Below are 23,577 nucleotides of genomic sequence, written 5' to 3'. Positions count from 1 at the left end.
GTCCTACTCTGACCCCTGGGTAGACTGGTTCTTGGATCTCCAAGGAGGTGCTAATTTAGCCTCTGCCTGAGGCTACCCAGCAGGAGCTGTGGAGAGATCTGCAGATTCCTCTTCTTTGTTTGGTTTTTGGAGGTGCCCAGATGAGGCCCAATTGTGAAGCAATGCAAGCTGTTGTGGGGCCTTGGGCCTTATTTTGGATGTTCTGGGTCTCTCTGACTCAGTTGTAGTTTGTTAGGTAAGTTTAGATTTCAAAGGACCAGGCCATTCATATGCAAAAGCCTCTGTGCACAGCTTAGATGGGGCGGAGTCTCAGGGCGGAGAAAACAGCAATGACTTTCTGTCAGCCCTGCCCTAAGAGGCCCCCGGGTTTCAGTGTCCCTTGGTAATCACTCCAAGCACCTCTGAGAGAAAGCCACCCTCGAGTTCCGCCCGCTGCCAGACAGTCCAGTTTCTCCCCATATCAGTCTGGATCCCCAGAGCCTCGCCTGGAACTGGAGTTCAGAGCAGTTGGGAGCTTGTGTCTCCCTGGGGATTGAAAAAGCCAGCCGCATACTCAGTTGCCAGCCCTTTCCGCACGCGTGTGCGCCTCCGTACCTCTGCTCTTTACTTCTGCAGCTCCTCTGAGCCTCAGTATGCTTTTCTCGTCCCTTCTAGTTGTAGAATTTCCACTTAGCCTTCCTGTGCTTCTGGATGATGTCCGTTTTGTCTTCTAGTTATAGTTTTGAAGTTGTTGCGTGAGGTGGCAAGTTCAGGTGTTTACCTATGCCGCCATCTTGGTTTTCCCCTGGCATTTATATTTTTATGTATGTGGACCTCTTGAATATATGTGGACCTGTGACTTGCTTCTAACCAGTAGAATAAAGCAAAGGCTATATTACATTGTATATTCATGCTCTCTTGCTAGCTTACTCTCCATTGTTGGCTTTGGAGAAGGTAGCTTCCATGAACCCTACAGCTGCAAGGAACCAAATGCTGCCATAAGACATGTGAGTGGGAATGTGAATCCTTTCTTCACTGACCCTTCAGATGAGACCTCATCTCAGTCAGCACCTCAACTGCAGCCTTGTGTGACTCTGAAGCAGGGACCATGTCCAGACCCTTGACCCAGATTAACTGTGAGAAAACAAATGTGTGTTGTTTTAAGAGTTTGTGGTAGTATGTTATAGGGAAATAGATAACAAATACACTTATCTACTAGTTGTATACTATTGAGTTAATTACAGAACCACTCTGTTGTGGCAGAGATGATTAATTGTTCACCACAGAGTTATGCTCCATCTTCACATAATAATATTATCACTGAGAAGTGGCTGGCCAGCTAGGGGCTGCATTTCCTAGTGCTCCCTTGCATCTAAGTGAAACCGTTAATTGGTTCTCATCAATGAGATGTAAATGGAAGTAACCTAGGTCATTGACAGGATGAGGTTGCTAAGAAGTGGGTGTGCTTTCTCCATTCTCTTTTTGCCTGTCTGCCAGGTGAAGGCAAAGGGCACTAAGGTCCTAGGGCCTGATGGAACCACGGGCAGAAGGAGCCTGGGTTCTTTAATCACCTCATGCAGGAAAGCTCCTAATGCAGGAATACCTGCATTATTATTGGGGATTATTATTGTGTTAAGCCCCTGACTTTTTGGGTTTACTTATTGTAGCTCTACTTTTCCCTTAATATAGTATTCATATTCTTATCTACGAGAGGCCCGGTGCAGGATTCATGTACTGGTGGTGTCCCTCGGCCTGGCCTGTGGGGATTGGGCCAAAACTGGCTCTCTGACATCCCCCGAGGGATCCCAGTTTGCAAGAGGATGGTTCTCAGGTGATGCACCCTGGAATCGGGCTCCCTCCTCTCTGGTTCCGAGTGTGTCACCTAAGAACTGCCGCTGCCAAGTGGCCACAGCTCAGCAGCTCCTGCATTGAGCATCTGCCCGCTGGTGGTCAGTGTGTGTCATAGCTACTGGCCAGTTGGCCAGTCGGCTGGTTGCTTAGGCTTTTATATCTATACTAGAGGCCTTGTGCACAAAAATCGTGCACAGGGGGGGGGGGAGGTTTGTCCCCTCAGCCCAGCCTGCACCCTCTCCAATCTGGGACATCCCTCTCACAATCTGGGACCACTGGCTCCTAACTGCTCACATGCCTGCCTGCCTGATCACCCCTAACTGCCCCTCTTGCTGGCCTGGCCACCCCAACTGCCCCTCCTGCTGGCCTAGTAGCCCCCAACTGCCCCACCCCTGCCGGCCTGGTCAACCCTAACTGCCCCCCCCCCACTGGCCTGGTCCCCCCTTACTGCCCCCGCTGCTGGCCTGTTCGCCCCTCACTGCCCCCCTCTGCCAGCCTGGTTGCCCCTCACTGCCCCCCCGCCCCACCTGGTCACCTCCAACTGCTGCTTGGTCTTTTGGTTGCCCCTCACTAACCCCCCTGCTGACCTGGTCGCCCCACGCAGCCTGCTGCTTGGTCATTTGGTCGCCCCTCACTAATCCCCCTGCTGGCCTGGTCACCCCACGCAGCCTGTTTGGTCATCCGTTTGGTTGCAATGGTTGCTTAGGCTTTTTTATATATAGATATATAAAAGCCAAGTGACGGGAATGACAGAATGACTGGAATTACTGGAATGACCAGAATGACCTGTGGCTATGATGTGCACTGTGGTGGCCAACTGGCCCAGTCGGGGCCCCAATTGGCCCCCAACCACCTGTGGCCCCTCCCCCCAGCCAGCCCCGCCCCCAATTGGGCCTCCCACCCCAACTGGGGGTGGGGTTGGCTGGCCAACCACCTGCAGCCCCTCCCCGTGGCCAGCCCAGCCCCTGATTGGCTCCCCCTACCCCATCTGGCTGCCTGTGGCCCCTCCCCCTGGCCGGCCCCAACCCTGATTGTTCCCTATCTGGGAAGGCTGGCCTGCCCCCACCCATGCATGAATTTGTGCACTGAGCCTCTAGTATATAGATAATATGGGGATAAAGTTGTTGTGATTGAATGAAATAATCCATTTGAAACACTTATTAAATTGTAAAATATTATACTAACATGAGGTGTAAATACTTTTTTTTCTCAAAAACCCTAAGATATAAATAGGAAACAAATTATTTCCTCATTTATTGTTCTAGTCTCTGGGCAGGGAAAGAAATCAGTCAGAGGTCTCTACCCTGTCCCCTGGGTCACCTCCAGCCTCTAGTCTCCCCTCAGGTCAGGGCCAGGGGTGTCTCTGGTTCTCTAGCGTAGGGGGTTTGGGGGGACAGCAGGTTCTGAGGCAGGCTGGGTGGACTGCAGGTGCTGGGGGGCAGGGACTCCTCTGGGCATCTGTGGCCCGGGGTGAGGAGGGGCCTCTGGGTGTCCCCAGATCACAGGGCTGCAGGGACCCTCGCCTCCAGCCCTAGAGGCAGCCCAGCCCACCTTTTTTAACTTTTATTTTTTGATACTTTTTATTTATTTATTTATTATTATTATTATTATTATTAATTAAAAATATATTTTTACTGCTTTCAGAGAGGAAGGGAGAGGGAAGAGAGACAGAAACATCAACGATGATCAGCTGCCTCCTGCATGCCCCCCACTGGGGATTGAGCCTGCAACCCGGGCATGTGCCCTTGACTGGAATCGAACCTGGGACCCTTCAGTTTGCAGGATGATGCTCTATCCACTGAGCCAAACCAGCTAGGGCGATACTTTTTATTTTAAAGTAATTACAGAATCAAAAGGTGTGTGTGTATGTGTGTGTGTGTGTGTGTGTGTGTGTGTGTGTGTTTGTTTATCCTCATCCAAGGATATTTTTCCATTGATTTTAGAGAGAGTGGAAGAGAGAGGGAAATACAAAGAGAAACACATCAATTGGTTGCCTCCTGTATGCACCCTGACCAGGGCCAGGGAGGAGCCTGTGACTGAGATAGGTGCCCTTGACCGGAATTGAACCCAGGACCCTTCAGTTGGCAGGCTGACGCTCTATCCACTGAACTAAACCGGCTAGGGTGGCAAATGTATTTTTTTAAAACATGAGTAGATGGATGAAGGCAATAATTTCATGGCTGTCCCTGTGGAGTTGAATCCAATGTATTTCTCTGAAGAAGCTGTATATTTGGTCGTCAGTACATTGAGAAGAAACACAGCTACACCTTACATATGTTTTAGTTAAATTAAGAGATTGATGCATATTTATTTTGAGGTGATTGTTGAAATGCCTTCCTCATGTGTAATGGAGTTTTCTCCCTTTGGCAATGCTGCAGACAGTTCATTTAGCTATATATGTTGTCAGTGAAATTTCCCACATGCTCACAAGAAACATTTGTCTTCTCCAGATGGCCTGTGTAAAGCCCAGTTGTTCTTCCAAATAAATTTATAGTTATAACAAATGTGTTATCTCCCTAGAGCAGATGAGAGTTCCTTCTTGGAAGAGGAATGGTCTTCTATCCAAAAGGGGAAAGTGGTCACTAAACTGTTCTAAGACTGAAACTTGGTAGGATCTGAGTTTAAGGAAATTAGTAGGTTAGATATGTTGCTTTTTCTCCTCTCCACCCACCCCAAAATTTGTGTGGCCTTAAGTTCCCTCCATGAAAGAACCCCAGAGCTGATCTGTGGGGCAATGGAGCAGATTTAGGTCACTCTCCTGGATTTGGGAGTCGCTGCCACCATGGCCAGTCAGTCGCAGGGCATCCAGCAGCTGCTGCGGGCTGAGAAGCGGGCTGCCGGGAAGGTGTCTGAGGCCCACAAGCGAAAGAACTGGAGGCTGAAGCAGGCCAAAGAAGAGGCTCAGGCTGAAACTGAACAGTACCTCCTGCAGAGGGAGGAGTTCAAGGCCAAGGAAGCTGTGGCTCTGGGATCCCACGGCAGTTGCAGCACCGAAATGGAGAAGGAAACCCAGAAGAAGATGATCAACCTCTAGACCTACTTCTGGCAGAACAGGGATGAAGTCCTGGACAACCTCTTGGCATTTGTCTGTGACATCTGGCCAGAAATCCATGAAAACTACCACATAAATGGATGGGGGAAGAAGAAGCACCTGTTCTATGGGTTGGCATTTTATATGCCTCCATGCAATATGAAGCTTTGCAAAGCTTGAGATATAATCTTGTGAAAAGGCATTAAATTATTTCTGTATTCTATATAGTAGGCCCTTTTGCTTTTTGGAGAACAGCAAATCTAGTTTCTTTCTACAAATTTAGAGTAGAGTTTATCCAAAGATTTCATCTTTTTAACTCATATTTCTTAGGAAGCTAATGGGCAGACGTTGTCTGTTTTTCTATGCCTTTTAACTCAAGCAACATATAAATAGACATCACAATAAAAAAAAATAAGAAAAGAACCCCAAGTAGAAAAGTTCCCCTGAAAAGAGTCTACATATTTCTAACCTCTTGCCTTAAAGCTTCCCCCCCCTCCAAGTAATCCCTTACTTTCTCTGTTAAAAATGCAAACAGTTATTATTATTACTTTTAATATATTTTTATTGATTTCAGAGAGGAAGGGAGAGGGAGAGAGAGATATGGAAACATCAATGATGAGAGAGAATCATTGATCGGCTGCCTCCTGCATGCTCCCTATTGGGGATGGAGCCTGCAACCTAGGCTTGTGCCCTAACTAGGAATTGAACCTGTGACCTCCTGTTTCATAGGTCGACACTCAACCACTGAGTCACACCAGCCAGGCCAAACAGTTATTAGTCAATATCCTATATAATAAAAGCCTAATATGCTAAGTGTCCGGTCGTCTGGTTGGTGTTCAACCAATTAAAGCATAATATGCTAATGATATGGTAAGGCCACTCTACCGCTAGCTATGACGTGCACTGACCACCAGGGGCAGACGCTCTGACTGGTAGGTTAGCTTGCTGCTGGGTCTGGCTGATTGGGACTGAGTGAGATGACTGGACACACCCTGGAGCCCTCCAGTGGCCCCTCGCTGGCTGGCAACCTCCCATGTCTTTACCCTGCCCAGATCATGCACCAGTGGGGTCCCTCAGCCTGGCCTGTGCCCTTTCACAATCTGGGACCCCTCAGGGGATGTCGGAGAGCCATTTTTGGCCTGATCCCGCAAGCCGAGGGACCCCACTGGTGCACGAATTCATGCACCAGGCCTCTAGTTTAACACATAAAAGAGAATGTCCACACCACATTTATAAGTTAAAAAGCATACTAGTAAACTGAGCACCCATAATAACAATGATCAACTTAAGAACCAGGACATGACCAGTGCTATTGTATTCATTTGTGGTTCCTTGCTTTTCCCATTCTTCTCATCCCACTATGAACCACTCTTGTGTCTTACTTCCTTAAATTTTCATGAACTGATTATAATAATTTCTACAAAGGTTTGAAAACCTTTGTGGGAGAATACTCAATGTGACTTCAGATGGGTATTTGCTGTAATTCTCGACCTTTTGCTGAGGGCTTTCAAGTCTATAATTTTCTAAATTCCCAATAGTCCTTTGAGCTAATCAGGATGGGCATTTTTTTCTTTTGTGTATGGGGAACAGAGGCCAACCCAGGGCTCCTAATTGACAAGTAGATAGCAGAGTTGAGGTTAAAACCAGAGTCTTCAGACCCTAAATCCTATAATCTTTGCACTAAGCTAATTGCCTAATAGTGAGTTGCTGCTATTGAGTAGATTTCAAAGGAGAAATCGTTGTTCCTAACCTGACAGAAACATCACTGCAGACCACAGCAGTAACTCACAGTATCAGATCCAGCGACTCAGGGCCGGGTATTGTATCTTGTTTGTCATGTATTCTAAACGCTCAGCATGGTGTCTGACATACAGTAGGTCCTGGTTAACAGTCTGGGCTCTGGCATTAAATATCATGGGATTGAAAACTGGCCCTCCATTTACTAGCTCTTTGACATTGGGCAAGTAAATTCACCTCTGTAAGCCCGAATTACTCCTTTGTAAAATTAGCCTAATTACAGTCGTTCTCAGGGGTGTTGGAGGAGTAAATGAGACAATAAATATGTCTCATTGTAGAAATGACAGAGTGCTTGGCATAGAGCAAGTATTGAATAGATCTGAGTTAAAAGTAAAAAGACAGTGTCAGGCCTGACTGGTGTGGCTCAGGGTTGAGTGTCAGCCTATGACTGGTGTGGCTCAGTGGTTGAGTGTCAGCCTATGAACCAGGAGGTCAGGAGACATGCCGGGTTTGTGGGCTTAATCCCCAATAGGGGGTGTGCAGGAGGCAGCCAATCAATAATTCTCTCTCATCATTGATGCTTCTATTTCTCTCTCCCTCTCCCTTCCTCTCTCTAAAAAAAAAAAAAAATCAATAAAAATCTTTTTTAAAAAAGAGAGATTGTCAGCTTCTGTATTTTTAGGGGAGCCATTTAATTCCCTCATTTCTCCTTCCCAAAACTTCAGTGCTTCATCTTTGTAGTGAGGGGACTAGACAAAGATGAATTCTTCAGGTCCTGCTGGCACTGACCTTCAGTGCTGCTAGATTCAGTTTCCAAGACTTCTGCTGGCCCAGTTTAACTCATTATTTGACTTTAGAAAACGAAGTCCAAATGCCTTTATTGTCTATTTCCAAGCCTTCATATAACACACAGACTGGTTTCCAGTTTCCAGTGGACTGCCTACACCCGACCTCCTGCTTGCACCTAGTCTGACTGGTGACTTTGACCTGCACAGGAGATATAAATATCCCACTCTCCCTACTCTTGCTCCCTGACACCTATACCAGCATACTAGTCTCAGCTTCTGTGAGAGAATGTAACAAAATTTCTTAAACTCTCACAATGTCTTTTGGCCTGGCTCCTGTCGGTGCGGACCTGACAGGTACATGGCACATTTTAGTACCCAACGAAATCTGTATTAGATTGAGAGGCTTTAATGCACATCTGGACATAATCTATTTCCTTTCCTTCCTCCTCAACTTGCCAGTATCTGAAGCTATCCCCCCATGGATGGGTTCTCGGTGGGCCTGTCAACCAAGGTGCCCATCTATGGACAAGGGCTAGTCACATGACCCCCTCTAGGCCAATCAGATATTCTCTTTGAAATTGGAATCTGGAGTGAAGTGTCCACAAGGACTGAACACGGACTGGACTGGTTCACTTTGAGGCATTTTGAAGACAATCTTCTATTTCCTGCTACCCAGCTCTTCATAGCTGCTCTGTTTCCTCCTTGAGGACTAATTCCACACTTTTTCTTTTGATTCTACAAATTATAGTGCCCTTCTAATACATTGCTTTCCAGTGTAAGTCAGCCAGATTTAATTTTTGTTGCCTAAAACTAAATATCTCAGACAGAAAAAAGTAAAAATAAATATCTCTAATAGGTACAGTGACAGTACTGGCCTCTCAGTGTTCCCTTTGTTGTGGGCGGTCTTCATATTCTATGCAAATACTTCTGTTCATATGTCAATTTGTAAAGAAAAAGTCCTTGTAGCCAGGAGACAAGCTGTATCCAGGTTAAACAGTTAATAAAAGTGTGGGAAATCTTACTGACATCACCTGAAAACAGTGAGTACAAGGAGAGAAAAGGCAGGAAAGAAAGGTTGATTAGAAAGATATTAATTGGTCAAGAGTCCTATGTAAGTTTGGGGACCAGGTGAAGTGTGTTCCATCTGTGGCTAAGGGAGTTTAAGGAGAACTCTAGCTGGAACAGGAATAGATCCTGAAACTTCTCAGCCTCTTCTATAGATAGAAGAGAGCGCATGCTGGAACCGGGTTGGATGCCAGTAATTAGTACAGATCCCAAGTTCTCTGAGAAAGGCTTTTCTTCTTATCTGGATTGGATTGGACTCTGGGGCTGTTCTGTGTACCTGCCATTGTTTATCAGGACATAAATCATACTCTGATAAACAACTGCACCTGTTTTACAGCAACTCTCTGTATTCAGGAAATTGACTTAGAATTGTGACACTCATTTTTTAAATTCATTTAATAGGTATTTATTGAGTGTTAGTCAATCTTATAGGTGCTAAGTACATAGTGGTAGAAAGATATGGTTCCTCCCTCATGAAGATAGTAACTATAGATAGAGGGAGGAAAATATTAAGTAAATAGCTAAATAGAAATGCATAATTACAAATTGTGCCAAGTGTTAAAAAGGAAAATGACAAGCTGTGATCATGGTGTTGTTTTACTATCAAAGGAGGGTTAACGAGGAAGGATTTTCCCCCATAAAGAGGGCTCTCAAAGTTTTATTCTGGTTGTAGAATCATATTTTATTCAAGAGACTTTGTCCTTCCATTTTCATAAACTGTTATTAAAATATAATTCAAAGATAGAATCTGTAAGATGCAGTATATCTTTGTGTTGACCTATGTGTTGTAGGTTGTAACTGAAAACCAAAGGTAAGCCTTAAAAAGGCTTCTTGGGCCAATTGCTAGACACTAAATCTGGTTTAAAGACAGGGATAGAAACTTGTGACTCTAAGTGGAACACAAAGAAAACAATTTAAAAATAATATAAAGTTGTGTTTGGCCATGAAGAAAGGGCCAATGACCATGCTAATATCATGGCTGTATAATAAGGTTTGGTGATCTCAGCAGTCATGCAACCTGTTGATAAGACTAAATGCTTTGAACACTTTGCAGATAGAGCTGTTATCCTGAAATGATCAAACATCACCTTTTAACATTTGTGCATCGTTTTAGTGTCTCGATTTCCCTGAGACCATTAAGTATAAGATGCTCTTCGAGGTGCACTGTAACTATCAGAACACAAACAGAATCATCAGAATGGAATGATTTTGCGACCTAGTAGGATCTATGTGAGGCATGAATAAGACATTACAAATGGGTAATCATCCTGTCTGGTTAAGTCTTTGAAAGAATGCTTTAGGTGCCATCTTGTGGCCAGCATTATGAATGTATTGAATTCAACTCCTCAACTTGCCAGAAAGATTGTGTTTAAAAATTTGATGAGGGCTTTTGGGCTGTTGGGACTTGAAAACATTTCCCAATAGAATCAATGTCATAAAGGGAGGTTACATTATCTAGCTAGGGCAAAGCCGTGGTATGCTCATCAGGTCTCTTTCAGCCTCAAGTGATAGAAACCTATCTCACAGAACTGATGGAGTTGCTGTAAGAATCAAGGCCACGGAAGCTAGATCCAGACTCAGTGTTACCAAGACCTGCTTCCTCTCTTTCTCAGTTCTGTTAGGTTTTATTCCCTCTTGTTTCAAGGATGATTGTTGCCAGAAGTCCAAATTTCTGCATTCCGATTCAGGTATAATAGAGGGATCTCCAGGAAAGACTGGCCTGATTTAGGTGACATGCCAAGCTTTGCACCTATCAGGTGATAAGGGGAATGAGGCACCATGAACAGCCAGCTTGAGTCTGGTGATCATCCACTGTTTTTGGGGGGACAGAGGAGAAGGGACCTTAGCAACATGAATATGTTTCCTTAGTGACAGGATCTGTAGGAAAGCTTGCTGGGCAAATAAGCAAACTAGAAGAGCAACCACAACCCACTATATTCCACTACTTGGACACCAGCACACATCAATACCTTTTCCCCATGTATGGAATTCTGAAAGTTCCAAAATATTTTGTTTCTGAGTACAACTCAGACTCAACCCCTCCTCAAGAGGAGACAACTCAAAGATACACCAAGCATAGGATTTCTGGATAATGTGCATTCCTCATAGGTCCAGATATAGTGGCTACTCTCAGTCCAACAATCTATTTCCATTAGGAAAAAAAAGCTTGACACCACAGTCATACACTTGTGTAGATCAACTTTGGGTTCACTTCACATACCTTTGAAAATTCCCAAAAGAGAAAACTTCTGTGAGAAACTTATTTCAGTGAGTCATATACTTCAGAGACATTCATTCATTTATTCAAATAAACACTTATTTGGGCCCCTAATATTTCCAGGTATCAGTTTAGGTGCTGTCTTCTGTGAATTTAAAGACATAAGAAATAATTACAGCACTAAGTACTAAGGAGATGTAATTGCAGTATGAATTGTGTATATGTTCCATTTGTAGCATTTTCCACAATTGCATATATTTCAAAAGTGGTGCTTAAATAAGGGAACTTCATTGATATAGAGAATAGGGATAAATGGAAGCTAAAAAAATCAGAGATATTACTGACTTTTGATTAATTTCAGATTGGAAGATAGTTGGCAATGGTTTGTCTAAAAAGATGGAAGCAGAATCAATTTACACCATTCAGTTGGCATTTCTAATCTAAAGCAAATTAAATAACTTTTCTTTCTCTCTTTTTTGCTTTATTAAATCTATTAGGGTGACATTGGCTAATAAGATTATATAAATTTCAAGTGTAGAATTCTATAATACATCATCTGTATAATGTATGGTGTGCTTACAACCGAAAGTCAAGTCTTTTTCTGCCACCATACTAGTATATTTGATCCTCTTTACCCTCTGCGACCTCCTTCTACTTCCCTTTCCCTCTGGTAACCACCACACTGCTGTCTGTGTCTGTGAATTTGTTTGCCACTTTTTCTTTAATATTCCACATATGAGTGAAATCATATGGCTCTTGTCCTTTTCCATGACTGACTTATTTTAAGACACACAGTTAGCTTAATAATTGCAGGGGAAGAATAGGGTAGTGCTTAAGAGCGTGGGTTTTGGCATAAGACTGACCAAGGTTTGAATCCTAGCTCTACTCTTACTAGCTGTGTGCCCTTCAGCAACTTTCTAACTCTCAGTTTTCTGATCTGAGCAGTGGGGATAATATCAGTACTCACCTCACTAAAATCCATTTATTTATTTTTTATTACTTTATTTTATTTATTTATTTTTATTGATTTCAAAGAGGAAGAGAGAGGGATAGAGAGATAGAAACATCAATGATGAGAGAGAATCATTGATTGGCTGCCTCTTGAATGCCCCCTACTGGGGATTAAGCCTGCAACCCAGGCTGTGCCCTTGACTGGAATCAAACCCGGAACCCTTCAGTCCGCAGGCCAACGCTCTATCCACTGAGCCAAACCGGCTAGGGCAAAAATCCATTTATTAATTCTTAGAAATCATAGATTCACTTATCATTGCCTGTTCATGTAATTGATCATTGTGGCCTTAATTGGGAGCCAATATTTCTTGGAAAGACTTCTGAGAGTTTGAAAATTAAAATATTTTATGTTTATTTATTACATTGAGTGGGTTTGTGGCGGAATCACTGAACTAGCCTGACTATGTTCAAGTGTTGTTGATAGGAGATGGAGCGCTGGCGGTGGTGTTGGGGCACTCCTTCCCTTCGTTCTATGTGAAGGGAGCTCTGCTAGTATAACACGTTCGGCCTTTTTCGTTCCTTTCTGAAGGAAGAGTCACTCCTTTGGTGAATGTGGGAGGAGGAACTGGTACTGTATGACTCAGCCTCTCCCTTTTTTTCTTGGGAATGAGGCCGTCTGCTGGAAGCCTGCATTCTATTCTACTCCTTGCCATAGATATGCTGTGGACAGGGCCTGTCTCTCAGAGGCTTGCCCCTTACAATGGTGCTTGACCCTCAGAAGATAAGTGTACTAGTTCCCCCTTATTCGTGGGGGATATGTTCCAAGACCCCCTGTGAATGCCAAAACCACAGATAGTACCAAACCCTATGTACACTATGTTTTTTCCTATACACCACACCTATGATAAAGTTTAGTTTATACATTATAATAATAAATTAACAATAATAACTAATTATAAAATAAAATAGTTACAATAACATGTTGTGTCATCAAAGTTATGTGAATGCGGTCTCTCTTTAATAACTGATCCGATAGCTGAGAAGGCTACTACGTGACTCATGGGTGGGTATACAGTGTGGATACACTGGACAAGGGGTTACTCATGTCTCGGATGGGAATGATCGGGCATGTGAGATTTCATCACATGTCTCGGATGGGAAGAGACATGTGATGAAATGTATTTTAATACTCAATTTAAAAGTTAAGAATTGTTTATTTCTGGAATTTTCCATTTAATATTTTCAAACTGAAGTTGACTCTGGTAACTGAAACCACAGAAAGCAAAACTGGATGGGGGCAGGAGAGGACAACTATATTTTATTTTATTTTTATTTATTTATTTTTTAAAAATATATTTTATTGATTTTTTTTACAGAGAAGAGAGGAGAGGGATAGAGAGCTAGAAACATCGATGAGAGAGAAACATCGACCAGCTGCCTCCTGCACACCCCCTACCGGGGATGTGCCCGCAACCAATGTACATGCCCTTGACTGGAATCGAACCTGGGACCCTTCAGTCCACAGACCGACACTCTATCCACTGAGCCAAACCGGTTTCGGCAGGACAACTATATTTTAATTCTTAGATTGAGTATAATATAATCCCTTTCCTAAAGATATGAGCCACATTCTTCAATACTATCAATGTGATATTCAGTCTTCTTTCTTTCTTTTTTTAAAAAAATTCTTTATTGATTAAGGTATCACATATTTGTCTTCATCTCCTCATTTCCATCCCAAACCCCTCCCCACGCATGCCCCCACTCCCCTGTTGTCCGTGACCACTGGTTAGGCTTATATGCATGCACACAAGTCCTTTGGTTGGTCTTATTTCTTAATCATCTCACAACATTTGTGGGTAAGATGGACTTATTTATTGAACCTATTGAAATCCCAACAGTGCAAGCAACATAATAATTACATATGTTCCATTGGGTACCTCTTAAGAGCCTGAGTAGAATACACTTCAGAATTATCTATTGAGGGGCAAGGAAGCTGGGGTACTTATCCACCAACTCCCAACCCTCACTGGTTGAGGGTTGTTTTGGGGTGTTAATTCCCTGGCACTTTTAGCTGGTCCATTTTGTGGAGACACGGGTGCTTGATGTAGAAGACCAACAGTGTGACTAAAATGATTGAAAATACAAATGACTTTCCGTGTGGGTTGAAGGGATATGGTTGGTACAACAACAGTTCCTGCTATAAGATTGTTCCTGAATCCTCCTTGACTATGTCAGGTGCCCTTGCTCTGTGGTCCTACAAGCTATAATTTCCTCCATTATAAAACTTAGGACACAGTGTGTGTTGTGTACTTTTTCCCCTACGTCCATGGTCGGCAAACTGCGGCTCGCAAGCCACCTGTGGCTCTTTGGCCCCTTGAGTGTGGTTCTTCCACAAAATACCGCGGCCTGGGCGAGTCTATTTTGAAGAAGTGGCGTTAGAAGAAGTTTAAGTTTAAAAAATTTGTCTCTCAAAAGAAATTTCAACCGTTGTACTGTTGATATTTGGCTCTGTTGACTAATGAGTTTGCCGACCACTGTCCTAGGTTATCATCTGTATGTGCACAGGGGCAAGATCCATGTTGTTCACTGTGGTATCCCAAGCCGAAGTGTTCAGTAAATGTTTGTTGAATGAATGTTCTGATCAGAAATCTATGTAATAAAAGGCTAATATGCAAATTGTCCCCTCAGTAGTTCGACTGCCTGGGAGTTCCACCGCTCGCTATGACGTGTGGTGACCACCAGGGGGCGGTGCGGAACAAAGGAAGGCCCCAGCTGGCAGCTGGCAGCGAGGGGGTACGGCGGGGGGGGGGGGGGGGGGGGAGGGGGGGGGGGGATGGGGAAGAAAGGCCCGAATTTCATGCACCAGGCCTCTAGTAAATAAATGTTCACAGTGAAAAAAACAACTACTGTACATGATTATCATTAAAGCTAGTTTTGGTATTTTGTAAGAAATAAATATACTACACATGAAATAGTACTGGAGAACTCATTTAACACAAACACATGAGATACTTGCTTTGAACCCATCTGATATTGGTGAAACACTTGAAGGAAACTTCTGTCTTTTACAATTTTATGGTCCAAGAAGAAAGGTAGAAATCAGATAATTTCCCTTTCTTTAAAAAACAACAACACAAATATTGTGAGCAGGGAGTAGTTCCCTTGAGTATAGGATAAAGTAATAAATTTATTGTTTGAAGTCTTTCTAAACGATTCTGTTATGAGCTTACTTGTCAAAGTTTTCCAGAGGGAGAGAGTTCAGTAATGGATTCCAGGGCTGAGAATATGAGGGTGTAATGTGAGAATGGTGCCAGTAGGTGGTGCTGTTTCATGTAGCAATTGAGGCTTTTTGGGTTTGGGTTGTGTAAATGGAGTTCACAACATAAATCTCAAAATGAATTAGATTAGTTTCTGAAGGATTGATAGGCTTTTTTCTTTTCTTTTCTTTTTTTAAGCATTAGAGAAACAATAGGGGAAAAATAAACCACCCCTACTTCCACAAGCAAACAAGTCAGAGGGACATACAGTCTTTGTAATTCAGACAACTGCGGCTAATTACAGTTGGGGAAGGGGAAGAAGAAATACACAAAAAACGATGGCCGATCAGTTTTGATTCTATGGCCTGGCGTGGCCTAGAAAATTCCAGTGTTGGAAGATTATTCTGGTTGGGCACATATGCTAGGGGAAAAAAAAGAAGATATAATGGATAGTTTTTGCTACAGGATCAAGAGTCTCTTTAAAATGAACTGGGAAGTGCTGGACTTAGCTTTGTGAATTACCACATATGAAATACAATTACGCTTGCAAATTACAACATTTAAAAACAACTCACTAATCAATAAAGAAAAAAAATTAAAAAAACAACAACTCACAAAGTAACTCTTAATACTCTGAATTCATACAACTTGACAAACTGCTGAGCTGTCTTAATATTTCATTTGAATTTAATAAACATTTATTGGGGATCTAGTGTGTACCAGGCAACCTGCCAAACACTGGGAATCCACAAATGAATAAAACAGAGTCCTCCCTTTAGCCCCGCTGTTTTCAGGCCTTGTGAAGACCTTGCTACTTCTCCATCACAACTAAGGGTCTTGGTTCAAGGGCTATGGTGAGAGGAGAGGAGTCATACTCCCTAAATCTGTGGCTCTCTCTGCAGCATGGTCCCTGCTTCCCCTATACATAGACCTTGTCTAGTCTGGAGGCTACAGGGGAGTAAGAATTGCTGACTCTCTGATTATGCCCCTTGTTTTATGACCCTTTAACACAGAGGAAAGAGCTATGGTCATTTTAGATGTTTATTAAAATTAAGTGATAGATTTAAAAAATATTATCACTCATCATCCCTGAATTTCCTGGGAAAGTCAATGAGCAGATGATCGCAAGGGCTAATTCTAGAAGCATTCATGGGCAAATCCAGAGTAGAAAGAGGCCATTTATACTTCTCACATGTTTCCTTATAACTGGTGCATTGGAAAGCTGGCATTCTAAAAGAAACTGATTAAATGATGGATTATGTTAGTGCATCTCAGAGCTTTCTCCTCTTTTGCTGTGTGATTCTCAGCCTGCTGGCTTAAGTGAAGTGAGGAACAGTTTCTCTTCACATGCCATGGACAATATGGGAGCATGACGGCTTTTGTTGCTGATGAAAATATTATGGTCTCAGTTCCCTGTAATCAATTTACTGCTTTATGGACCCAAAGTCCTCCAGAGAATTTAATAAATTCACATAATGTTTCTAAGTGCTGCATTGTGCATTTGGAGCGCTGATTTAGCTGACAAATGTGAAAAATTCGTGTAGCTAGACGACTCCCTAGTGATTAGACATGTGTAGGAGCTAAAGAGAGCATGCTGCTCCAAGAAGGTCAGCATTAACATACAGCAGAGACCCTTCCCTCCTGATGGGCTTTGTGTCCCTCTGACTCTGAGAGGTGATATTACCTGTCCAGACATTTGGGGGTTTTACCCATTCCCAGTGGGGTTGCACTTTTGCTTCTTCAACAAATTGCAGCTTCTGATCTGGACGGAGTGAGGAATAACAAAAACGAAGGTGATGGTGGAGCATGAGGCTAGGATGGCACCCACTGGATTCAGATAATGAAATGGCCACTGAACTATGAACCTTTGACCCTGAGGATGTCAGAGGTTTCTAAGGGGGCTTTTTACGGGCAAGAGTCCCAGGTCACTTGTTTAAAACTGGTTCCATTGCAGTTGTATTGAATCTTTCTGAGCCTCTTTTTCTTCCATTCTAATGTCCTTCCAAGCTTAAACATATTTAATGAAATAATAAATATTAAACCATTTTTATTATTCAAAATGATCAATCTTTACTAATGTACATATAAGCATTCTACACAGTTATAATCAATCACTTTGTCTTAAAAATATCATTTTATATTCAATTTTTCCTCTTTAATGTTATTTCATATGAACAATAATGTTATTTTATATCCATCAAGACGGGCCACAGAGCTGTGGTTTCAAATAGGTTTTTTAGTATTGAATTTCTGAAGCGCATCTTTAAATTAAAGTGGACAGGTGCTATGTTGCTTCAAAGACTGCTATTGTTCAGAATTACTGCAGGTTTTACTGTTGATCTCAGCTTGAATTTTGATTTTCAGCTCAAGCTAAGATTTAGAATTTAGTCTGACTTCTAAAAATTAGGGGAAACCAGCAATGAGTATATGAGCCTGGGTATTTTGTAGTGGGTGGCATGGAAAAGAAGCCAACACCTCTCTCACCCCAGCGACACATGGCCCAGCTTTTACCTCTACTGCGGCAGGCTGTCAGTACCGAATAATTGTCGACTCTCTCCTGATGGACCCATGAGGTTTGGGACTGCCTCCATGGCTCTGGACCTGGTTAGTACAGACACCCAGATGGTTCATGGATTAGAAGGGAATACTGCTTCATGTATTTGGATGCCGTAAGCAATGTCATTTGACAGATAAGCTTTCTACCACTCACAAAGAAGAAGAGTTAGGTAACCACAATGTGGTCATGTATTGACAACCAGAGACAGGATTCAAATAAATAACCCTAATTAATAAATCTGGGATTAATAATTATGGGTTCAGGTGGATTTGGTATTTACTCTAGAAATGAGTATTGTTAATTTGATACTTTTCCGTCATGGTTAGTAGCAATGGGGCAGGAAATTGGATAAGTCATAACTATTTCCTTTGAAGACTATTTTTAAACTTCTCAGTGAGCTTCCCTTCACCTGTTCTCATTTATTCAATGTAGAGACTGAGGCACAGAGAAGACAAATGATTCACTTAAGCTCCAAAAGGTAGTGTCTGAGATAGGATACAAACCGAAGTTCTATGTTTCCCACCCATACTTTCCCCACTAGACTGGAGGTTCCTAAACTCTTGAGTATGAGGACTCTGTTTTTGTGTTAAAAAGTTTAAGAAACCTTATATAATAGTATATATATATATATATATATATATATATACATACATATATATATATATATATATGTATATATATATATTTGAATTTTTAAATTGGTATGGTAAATACACATAACATCCTATATAATAAAGAGGTAATATGCAAATTAACCCTCACACCCTCACAAGATGGCTGCCTACAACCAGGCCAGCAGTGGGGTTAGTGAGGGATGACAGAACGACTGAACAGCAGGCTGCATGGGGCAACCAGGTCGGCAGTAGGGGGGTTAGTGAGGAATGACCAAATGACTGAACAGCAGGCTGTGTGGGGTGACCAGGTCGGCAGGGGGGGTTAGTGAGGGATGGCCAAACGACTGAACAGCAGGCTGTGTGGGGTGACTAGGCTGGCAGGGGGCTGTGAGGGGTGACCAGGCCAGCAGAGGGGGGCAGTAAGGGGTGACCAGGCAGGCCGGGGGGGACAGTTAGGGGCAACCAGGTTGGCAGGGAGGGGACAGATGGGGGCAACCTGGCCAGCAGCGGGGGCAGTTAGGGGTGACCAGGCCAGCAGGTGGGGCAGATAGGGGCGACTAGGCAGGCAGGAAGATGAGTGATTAGGAGTCAGCGGTCCAATATTGTGAGAGGGATGTCTGACTGCCGGTTTAGGCCTGATCCTAGGGATTGGGCCTAAACCGGCATTCGGAAATCCCCCAAGGGGTCCCAGATTGGAGAGGGTGCAGACTGGGCTTAGGGGAACCCCCCCCCATGCATGAATTTCATGCACCGGGCCTCTAATAAAATGTATAATCTTAACCATTTTAACTATACAGTCTCATGGTATTAAATACAGTCATAATAAATGCAAACATCACTATCATCCATTTCCATAACTCTTTTCATCTTGTAAAACTGAAACTCTATACCCATTAAGCAATAGCTCCTTATTCCCCCTCCTTCTAGCCTTGACAACCACCACTCTACTTTTTGTCTCTATGAATTTGACTACTGTTCTCTAATTACCTCAAATTAATGGAATCATAGTATTTATATTTTGTGATTGGTTTTTTTTCACTTAGCATAATATCTTCAAGGTTTATCCATGTTGTAGCATGTATAGGAACTTCCTTCCTTTTTAAGACAGAATAATATTCCATTGTATGTATACACCACACTTTGCTTATCTATTCATCTGCTGATAGACACTAGGGTTGCTTTCAGTAACCAGATTTTTTTGTATCTATTAATTAGGAAAATCCAAAATAGAGTCACAGACTCTTTGTAGTGACTCTGTAGCTACTTGGAAAAATCATTGCATAAGAGATTTTAATTTTTAAAGACTTTTTAATGAATTCTAACAGCACACTGCAATGATATTATAAAGAAGATGTTTAATTGTGAAGCTCCCTACACACCAGGACTTAAGAGTGAATGATGAGAAATGGAAAGGTTGGGGGTTTAGTGAAGTCCCTTTTAAGACGAGGGGACTTGCTAATGAACACACTTTCTAAAGGTTCAACGTTCCACATCAAAAATGGCACATGTCAAATCTAACTGTATCATGTTCCCACCACCATCCTGAAATGACAGAACTGAAATGCCTGGACCAGACAGACAAGATTCTATATTATCACTCAAATGATAAAACAGTGAGACCAACCTGCTGTGAGGTTGTGATTTTATTTTTTATTTTGTGGCTGTCATTCCTGGTAGGTATGTCTCTATACTTGTCAGGTTGAATTTGCTGTCAATTGGAACACATAACATGCATAACTCCATATGTACAAATTTTTTTCATTTTCTAAAATGAACATCATAAAAAAGACAGAAACGTGACCTCAAAAGGCAGGATACAGACTCAAAATATTGTAGAGCAGCTTCATCTTTTTATTAGATTCTCTGTGTTTTTTTCTCCCTAGTTGCTGGATAAAATCCATACAAATGAAATACTGGCTCACTCAGTAAATAATAATGAAAAGGTAAATTCATTTTACAGAGAAGCTAGTACATGTAAGACATCATCTTGAATGACTGTGATTTTCTTGAACTGATCACCAGGCTATTATAGTCTCTCAAAAATAATATCTGGCTTTTAGGCTCTCCAATTGTGCCTGCGACCTCTCCTTAACCCTTTGGCTCTTAAGAAAAATTGATTTTTTAAAACATGTGCACAGTATGCTGCTAAAATTACACAGGTGCAGTTGAGTTCACATTACACTGGTGTTCTAAGAGATGACAGTACATGTTGAGGGTCTCTCTTCTTTCTACCATCATTTCACCCCCCCACCCCCATCCTCATTGTATCTTTCAGTAGTTATGATGTAACTATCAGGTTATTTGAAAAAGAAAGTAGAAGAGAAATATCTTTAGGGCTAAAAATCTTTTCTTTTTAAGTTTATCTTGTAGGTAATTATGTTTCTATAACTGTCATGTTAGATTCCATTTCATGTTTTGGAATAGTTCAAATGTGTGTGTATGATAATCTTGTTTTTTCCTTGGAGTATTCCCTGAGATGGGCAGGGAGTACTGCCCTTTAAGTACATGTACATATGCCAGAGAGGACAATAGGGTGACCCCAAGTTGAGGAAGTTCCCAGGACATGTGACTTCCATTGCCCAAAACCAGGGAAGAATCTGGTAAACTAGGATGATGTGGTTACTCTAGAGGACAGGTTTTTTCTGGACTTTGTTTCTGTAAGAGAGAAAGGTAAAATTCAACAACTTTTTTTTTTTTTTTTAGAACTTCCTATGTAAAAAGGGCCTCTTGGGACAGAAGATGAGCAAAACAAATATGTTCTCAATGGGCTCTCTGCCTGAAGAAGCTCCACAATGCTGCAGGCTGAGGAATTTTGTGCATCAGGCCTCTGGTATCCTATCTAATAAAAGAGCAATATGCAAATTGACCATCACCCCCACACATAAGATGGCCGCCCCCATGTGGTCAAAGATGGCCACCCCCATGTGGACACAGGATGGCTGTCAGGGGAGGGCAGTTGTGGGTGATCAGGCCAGTGGGGGAGGGCAATTGGGAGGGACCAGACCTACAAGGAAGGGCAGTTGGGGGTGACCAGACCTGCAGGGGAGAGCAGTTAGGGGTGACGGGGCCAGCAGAGGAGGGAAGTTGGGGGTGACTGGGCCTGCAGGGAAGGACAGTTGGGGGGTTCCAGACCTTCAGGGGAGGGCAGTTGGGGGGGGACCAGGCCTGCAGGGGAGGGCAGTTAGGGGCAATCAGGCCAGCAGGGGAGAAGTCAGGTGTCGATCAGGCTGGCAGGGGAGTGGTTAGGGGTGATCAGGCTGGCAGGCAGAAGCAGGTAGGGGCAATCAGGCAGGCAGGCAGGCAGGCAAGCAGTTGGGAGCCAGCAGTCGGACATCCCTCGAGGGGTCCCAGATTGGAGAGGGTGCAGGCTGGGCTGAGGGCCCACCCCCCCCACACACAAATTTTGTGCACCAGGCCTCTAGTATAGATGATAACAGTCATACCTACTATTTGTTGAATACTAACTATATACCAGGAATTGTGCTAAATGAGGCTACATTGCCTCATTTTTATTTTTTATTTTTTTTTTTAACAAATCCTCAGGTGAGGATTTTTTAAAAAATATTTTATTGATATTTTACAGAGAGGAAGGGAGAGGGATAGAAAGCTAGAAACATCGATGAGAGAGAAACATCGACCAGCTGCCTCCTGCACATCCCCCACTGGGGATATGCCCGCAACCATACATTGCCTCATTTTATCCTAATAACTATAGTGAAGGTGTTGTGCCCAATTTACAGGTAAGGAAATGGAGGTTGCAGGGATTAAGTGGATTGACCCAGGTTACACAGCTAGAAAACAGTGAGAAAAGAGATTCCAGTAAAGAACTGTCTGACTCTGCCCTTAACCTCACTCGTTGACCATTGGTCACTTTGGGGCAAAAACTAAGATAGGCATCCTGCACTCAGCCCTGCTTTCTCCTTCTTCTGTGTAATATGTGCCAGGCCTGCCCGTCCTGAGATTCCACTAGTGCACTATGTGGCTCCATTCCTGAGGCCTCCTGAAGTCCCTCACCTGACCAGCCTGGCTGCTTCACAGATAGGTCACCTATCTGGCCAAGTGCATAGTTCCTTTTCCGTGCACCCAAGGTGACTTCAACCTGGACGCACTTTTCAGGCGTAACAATCATTTTCAGTAAGGCCCAATGCAGCTTTCAATAGAGCAGAGGCTCATCTTAAATTGAAGATAAACTCTAAAGGGCTTAGTTGCATATTTGCATTTTCTTTAGATACACAGTAAACACTGAGTTATTTGCATGGCATTTCTGAACAACTACAGGTATTTTGCTTTTAATTGGAAAAGGACTATCTGAGCACAGATCACCTCTGCTCAGAAGTGACCATTCCTTTCTCAGACAGTTGTTCTGCTATTTGGTCTAATTAGCATACTAGCTCTTTATTATATAGGATATAAAAGCATAAATGACCGTTCGACCATTAGCTGTGATGCACACTGACCACCAGGGGGCAGATGCTCAAAGCAAAGGCAGGGAAACATGGAACAGACTAATGAATCTCAGAGGGAAGGAGGGAGGGTGGGAAGAGATTAACCAGATTTCATATGCATATTAAAGGCCCAGTGCACGGATTCGTGCACCAGTGGGGTCCCTCAGCCTGGCCTGCGGGGGTTGGGCCAAAACTGGCTCTCTGACATCCCCCGAGGGGTCCTGGATTGCCAGAGGGCGCAGGCCAGGCCAAGGGACCCCACCAAAAGAAGTGGCCTCTAGTAATTCATAAAAGGATAGCTATTTAATTCATTAGCTGTAATACATTAGCACATGGTATTATCAGTTTATGCAATCTTCTTCCTCATCAGTTTATGCAATCTTCTTTTCCTCCTGAGCTAAAACCATCCTTTTATAGATAGGTACTATAATTATGAGGACCATGTTCTAGCTGATACACTTATTAAAAACATAAAATATCCATTTGATAAATTCCTTTAAGTTAAAATTTGACCAATGTTAAAAAAAGGTCTGATGGAAGATTTCTTCAGAAGTAGTAAGCAGCAAGTTTCTTCTTGGGAGAGAGCCTGGGGTTTCCTGGCATATAGTTCATCCTCTCCATGTGAGGCCTGCTCTCCTGGGCTGAGAACCAGGATGGAAGGCAGAAGGGTCTGCTCACTCTGGCGGGGACATGGTGGATAGCTGTCCACACAGCATGAAAGTGACTGACAATGGGAGCAGTGGAAACAGTAAACCAACCCTGTCCACACAAATTTGTTTTGCTTTTCTCCTCTCCATGTGACAGTTCGCTGACTTTCTGCATGAGGGAAAGCCACCCTGGTGTCAAGGATTCATCTTCCTCAAGTGCTCTGGCTGAGAGGAGAGCAGGAAGCAGACACAACTAAGGTCCGGTTTGTGCTCAAGGAGGAGAGAGACACGTTTGTCGCACCTGCCCTGGGTGAAGCAAATTTATGTCATGCCCTCCTTATTGGAAACTACACAGGCCTGAAGCCATCCTTACGTGGGTAAATTCTGCTGCTAAGATGATTCTTTTGGCTTCAAGGGGAACTAGGAACTGTTCA

At 43.1% G+C, this 23,577-nt stretch overlaps 1 pseudogene; it reads left to right on the top strand.

Annotated features, from left to right (window-relative positions):
• The first annotated feature begins 4,612 nt into the window (after positions 1 to 4,612).
• LOC103287991 (V-type proton ATPase subunit G 1-like) lies at positions 4,613 to 5,041 on the top strand (annotated as a pseudogene).
• Positions 5,042 to 23,577: the final 18,536 nt, after the last annotated feature.

The sequence above is a fragment of the Eptesicus fuscus genome, chromosome 2 (assembly GCF_027574615.1).
Source record: "Eptesicus fuscus isolate TK198812 chromosome 2, DD_ASM_mEF_20220401, whole genome shotgun sequence".
In the NCBI taxonomy this organism is placed as follows: Eukaryota; Metazoa; Chordata; class Mammalia; order Chiroptera; family Vespertilionidae; genus Eptesicus; species Eptesicus fuscus.
Note: the sequence above shows the minus strand (reverse complement) of the source record. Positions and strands in the feature narration are given on the sequence as shown.